The sequence below is a fragment of the Amblyomma maculatum genome, chromosome 2, assembly GCF_055883805.1.
Source record: "Amblyomma maculatum isolate TAMU_Amacu chromosome 2, ASM5588380v1, whole genome shotgun sequence".
NCBI classification, from domain to species: Eukaryota; Metazoa; Arthropoda; class Arachnida; order Ixodida; family Ixodidae; genus Amblyomma; species Amblyomma maculatum.
The window spans coordinates 184,832,913-184,839,164 of record NC_139345.1 but is presented as its reverse complement, the minus strand read 5'-3'; the positions used below and the strand labels follow the sequence as shown (position 1 = coordinate 184,839,164).

General features: G+C 48.1%; 1 pseudogene; it reads right to left on the bottom strand.

The window, feature by feature from the left end:
- Positions 1-4,986: 4,986 nt before the first annotated feature.
- LOC146200596 (uncharacterized) lies at positions 4,987-6,031 on the bottom strand (annotated as a pseudogene).
- Positions 6,032-6,252: the final 221 nt, after the last annotated feature.

Here is a 6,252-nt window from a genome sequence, read left to right as displayed (position 1 = left end):
GAGCCATACGTTCCATGACCTTGCAAAGGTTGGACGTCAGCGATATCGGCCTGAGGTCTTGTAATGTTCGACTTGGCTTGCCAGGTTTTGGAATTGGTATTACCACTGACTTCTTCCAAGCAAGAGGAAGATCACCGTCGGCCCAGTATTTGTTCATCTCTTTCAGCAGGGTAAGTTTGTGTGACTTGGGAAGGTTCAGAAGTGTTGAATAGCTTATACCATCCGGTCCTGGGGCGCTATTGTGATTGGAGTCATAAAGTGCTGCCTCCAGTTCGTCTAATATGAAGGGAACGTCGTATTCGTTTAATGTACCTGATGAGGGGTCCGCAGGCAAGGCATCCGCATTTTCAGGTTGGGGAAAAAAATACCTTCCCTGCTTGTATAGCTAACTCTGCCGGGGAGACGTTCAATTTCAGGGCCATACTTTGGGCAGGGGAAATCGGCTTCTTGCGTCCAAGGATAGCTCGAAATATGTGCCAGGCCTTCGACAAGATAACTGTTTCATTGAGTGAGTGGCACAGCAGCTGCCAGTCTTGGAGAGCGAGGTGCAAAGTATACTTCTCAACTTCTTGGCTAATGTGAGCGAGAGCACGCCTCCGATGGGATGTCCGGCCTGATCGGCGATACGCCTTGAGAGCACGAAGCCTACGATTCCACAGACGCAAAAGGTGAGAGTCCGGCTTTGGGGCATCAAATTTGACTGAAAGCTTCGTTGTAGATTTCTTCTTGGCATCGGTGATCTTAGTGATTAGCTCGTCTAATCCTGTGGGAACATTCACCTCACCGAGCATCCTACGGAAATCGTCCCATGAGACGTGCTCCTCAATTCGACGGCCTTGTTGTCGCTGTAATGACTTTCGCCTTCGAGCAGCCCATGAGACCACCACGGGATAATGATCACTGCCCATGACATCATCAGCCCGTGACCATAGGATCTCACTGGGATGAGAGACTAGTGTCAAGTCTGGGGAAGTGTCTTGTTGACCTTTGTGCTGGCCAAGGCGAGTGGGTAGAGTGAGGTCTTTGGCTATGGTCAATTTCGCTCTGACAATTTGCTGCCAAAGGTGCCTTCCCCTAGCATCTGAGCGATTATATCCCCAGCTGGTGTGCATGGCGTTAAAATCACCCCCAACCACAACGCGATCCTGGGGATATATCCTTAAGAAGTGCTCTAAAAAAGACATCCACTCGATATGTCGTAGTACCGAATGATCTCGCATAAACTGAAAAAACTAAGGCTTGTTGGTCGCTCCCGCTACCTCCTGCGTCTGCGTGCACCACGCGGAATTATCTAGTTCAGTATGGGCAGTACGCGACAGAACAAGGACGCATGCCTGCCCATTGGCCATTGGAGCCGCTGTTCGCGATCCTGGCCCGGGGCGTCGGTGCTTTATGGAAGGGGTGGAGTAAGAATTGTACCCTATTAAATTGGACTTATTAATGGCGGTCTCCTGAAGCAGAATAGCTATAGGAGGCGTTGACGTGATGGACAGTCTCCTCTGAAGTTCCGCTTGTTTGCGACGGATTCCCCGACAGTTCTATTGCAATAACCATGTAGGAGAGTCCGAAGCAAAAATGTCATGTGGTTTCGCGCTAATGCTTGCCATTTTTAAACTGAAAGGTACGCGGAACTTGAGATGATGTGTGCCCAATTTCGGACTTTTGATTAGGAGAAACCTGTGACATTCCCAAGAGTGGCAGCATATGCTTGATCACCTCGGAAGTGACCAGTTCGATAATGTGCGTGAGCTGGTTTTCATCTAAGTGTAGCGTATGCGAACGTTCCTTCGCAAGATTCATTTGTGCGCCGCGTTGCGTATCACAGAGAGATTCAGCGTGAGCCCGATGTACGCGCACTTGCTTTGGTGCCGTCGCGGTATGCTCAGAAACCGTGGCTAGGGATGAGGTGGCGTTCCTTTGAATATTGCTATCAGATTGTGTAGAGGATTTATGCGCGTCTTGCCGATTAGTTTTACGTTCATTGTCTCGTGTCTTCGGCAACGGCTGAGTTTGTAGGGGAGGGAAATCCTGATTATCAAGCACAGTTGCCTCCGAGGTTGATTGCTGTATGCTGACAGGGCTGTTGTGCGCCGTCGTCGCCGCCGTTTGGTTACCACGTAGAACGTCGGCTTGTTGTTTTCGCTCTTTGGGGTGGTATGGAGTGGTTTATTGCGATCCAAAAAGTGGCTGCAGATCGTCCCAAATGGCTCTCAGTGGTACAGCTTTTGGTGTCGCTGCGGGAGTTCATGTACATTGCCTTGTGCGTCTTTTTTCATATTTTGACAGGAGTTTTGTGTTATGTCGTCTACAAAAGCCAGGCAGAAAGGAAACAAAATCCGGGCATGACGCAGTTGCTAAAGCGCTGGGCTGGGGATCAAAGCGATGAAGGTTCGAAGCCCGGTGGAGACAAAGTTTATTCATTTATTTTTAACTCTCGCTCTCGAAAGCATGACACCTCTGCTGACAATCTTCTGCTGACAACTTTCTGTAGACAACCTTCTGTCAATAACTTAGATGGTTTCGCCTTAAAACGCGGTTCTAATGCATCAACCAAACGCTAAATCAACGCTGTAGAATACTGTCGCGGCTATGTGCATGCGAAGTGCGTTTGAGAGTGCAGATGGGGGTGGAAGGATATAGAGCCCTGTTGCCGAAAACGAGCAGCTTGTACGAAAGAAAGGACAAAAAGGTCACAGGAGAGATACAACTATTTGATAAGCTGTGTCACACGAATATATCTGACCATCATTCATCTCGATGTGCGTTCAGGTTATCAAGGATTGAAGCATGCGGTGCTACACGAGCGTTTTCAAAGACTGAGAAATTTTTTTCTCATGCTATAGGTGGCGCCAAGCTTGGTGTCGAGATCATAAAAGTACCTTTATGTAACAAGCATATAGTTCTAAAACGTTTTATCATACATATCTGTCGTATTATTTTTTTTTATTGCGCTCGTGCGCTCTTATTTTTAGAAGTTAGTAATGACGAGGGTGTCGACGCCCGCTCTCGAGAGTGCTTGAAAACTCAGGAAAGCTTGAGTAAGCCAATCCGACTCAGGTTCGATTGCGTTTGAATGTGGCCTTGTGACAGTCTCGATCTTCAATGCACTGAATGCAGATCGATTTCAATGAGGATCTAAAGTTTCTCCATGACGGGGGTATAACGCATGAATAAAGGAGAGTTATGGCGCTAATTTTCCCACGATATATAAGCCTCCAAATCACAGAAGTAATGTTTTGTTGGAGTAGTAGTAATCTTGTACCGCTACCATCTGAATACGCTGTTCTCTGTTTTTGCATATAACGGTAGATCTCGTTCTCCTCTACACATTTTCACTACCCTCAAGATAGCCACCGTGGAAATCGAAAGCTCTTCTACACCGATCTGAAACACCAGCGTTAGCTGCCGGGGTTGCGAAGTGTATGGTAATTTTTCACGCCTGCCACTCAAGTAGGTAACGCGAAGATCCCGGCGGCAGGAATTCCAAGCTGACCGCGGCGGCAAGTTATCGATGAAGGCTAAAAGCAAGGTGCTAGTGTACTCTGTGATGTAAATGCACATTTAATATAGATGGTTGAATTTATGCGTGCCTTCTACTACGTTAATGCCATACAGATCGAACTGCAAGCCTATCTACCCACCTGTGCGAAAGTGGGCATACTTCATGCGAGCTGAGGCAACCCTGTCCGGCTGCTGCACCCTGGAGGCCCAAAAGGTCTTAACGCATCGCGCCCGGGCTGCGGCAACGCCAATGGAGTGCCTGTCCAGGCATCCCACCTAGTGTATATACCTCTATATAATATAATAAATGTTTTCACCACCACCCGCACCAGCGTGAAAACACGTGTTGAGTCAGCAAATTGACTGAACGCAGGCACGCCAATTCCGCATAAAAAAGCCTTTTATTTACCATATTGATAAAAAGCGGAAAACCTTACACCATGTTACGGGAAGTCATATGTAACAATGGCTGCTGACTCAGCGGTACATTCCGTTGTAATGATGGCCCTATACACTCAGAATGTACATCAATTTCATACCAATCGTCAAAGCTTTTGCCGGGGTACGCCTTCATAATTTTCTTTCCGGATGTCACATGAAAAGCGTGCGATGAGTTAGCGAAAACATAAAGCGAAACATTTGATACATTTTTCGACAGGGTTTCAAAGGTAATGTTTTACGCTTGTCACAGTAAACCACTTAACGTCGTCACATGTCTGGGCAGAATCGTTGGGCTGCAATATATAGCCTTTGCGCGCAGAAAGCCTATTTATCTGATACCCATTATGATAGTGTCCAAAAACTGGAAGATTGTCAGACATATCACGCCAAATGACAACACTGTCGCATTACTGAGCAAATTCGTCTTGAAACAGTATTCGCCTTATCAGGTTCAAAAGGCCGGTATATATGATTCTATGATGACAGGGATCAAACGGTGGCACATTATCGCGCATGTCACGTCAAATGCCGCAGCACTGTCATGTGAATCAGGAAAACCGTGTACTGCAATATTCGCCTTATTAAGCTGAAAAAGCCTTTCATTTGACACCCGTGATGATACGGTTGAAAAAGTGGCGCGTTATTGCGCATGCCACACCAAATCTCATTAGACTGTCCAGTCCCATGACTCACTAAAATCGCTTTACAACGATTATCATCTTATTAAGCTCAGAACACCCAATCATTTGATACCCATGATTATAGAGTTGATGAAAGAACAAATTATTACGCATGTCAAGAGAAATCATGTTACACTGCCCTTCTCTCTAAATATGTCGTTTCCAAAGTGCCATCAAAATGACCTGAAACAGTTTGATAGTTTCGTCCGCGTAGAGGATTTTAGGATTCTTTTCCAGCTTTGGGGCTATGGCTTTGGCCCGCGCGGTGCGCTTCTCGTCGTCCTTGCCCGACGTCATGATCCGGGGAAGGAGGCTGGTATGAATGGTCGTCTTCCAGTCTTCCGGAACAGCTTCCTTGATGGGTACTTACTCAATCTGCTATCCTGTCTTGCGTAGGACGGCTCGGCCGTGTTCCGTGTGGCTAAGCCAGATTCTCCGATTCTGGCTTAGCCACATGGGCTTTAGTGGGCTTCAGTGAACTCCTCCACCGTGTTCGGTCGTCCATGTCTAGCAGTCTTTCCGTGGACGAGTATATGGGCATGCCCAGTGCTTGCTTCTTTGCCTTACGAAGCATCTTGTTTAATATGTCTTTGTTCGCCTTCGCCAGCTGGAGATAGGGGGCGAAGTAGGTAACCCGCGACACGACGAACGTGCGTATCAGACGCATGGCATCGTCCTCTTTGAGGCCTTGGTTTCTATTGATACCCTTTTAATCATACTGAGTATCTGTTCGGATGTAGTCTTGATCTTTGTGATGGCGGCGTGTGCCTTCCCGTCGGTCTGAAGTTAGTAGCTTCAGACCATAGTAGCAGAAATAGTAGCGGTCTCAAGTATCAGCTGTGTTGGCTTAATGGTCGTTCCGTCGATAGTGACGATCACGTTCATCGGCAGCTATTTCTTGAATTTTCCCGGTTGGATCATAAGCTGCTCTGATTTCTGGGGAGTGCTGCTCAGTCCGCACGACTTTGCGTACTCGTGCACGGCCTTTGCCGCCTTCTGCGAGGCTTTCTCCTTCCAGGCATCAAACCCGGCTCGAGCCATCCACACCGTAATATCGCCGGCGTAGAACGCGTAATCCAGGCCTTCGATTTGCTTGATTAGATCAGGCAGGGGCAGGAGGGCCTGATTGAAGGGCAGGGGCGACAAGACCGATCCCTATGGGGTGCCCCTATGCTGAGCTCGACAGGGCCCGACTTCTCCTCCAATATCCTGATGGTTGCTGTTCGGTTTGACAGAAAATCTTTGATGTAGCTTTATAATGTCTTTCGGCCACACCTGGTAATATTCAGGTTCTGAAACACGCTCGCGTGGGACACGTCATCAAACGCTTCCTTAAGGTCGAGGGCGACTGTACCGCGCTGCGCATGCCTAGTTTCCGTCTTGGCGACCAGTTCGTGAAGTTGGATCATCACGTATTGGGTGCTGAGATGTTGCCTGAAGCCGTAGATCGTCTCGGGCATCTGATCCGTTTCTTCGAGGTGCGTCTGCAGCCTTGCGAAGGACCCTGGTCCGTTCGACCCACGCGTGGTGATCTGGCATATGCATTAGAGTAGCGACTGAGCAGGCTGTGTAGGTTTTCGTGACAATTTGGAGGTAATGCCGGGTTTACGTCGTGCAGCGGTTCAGTGTT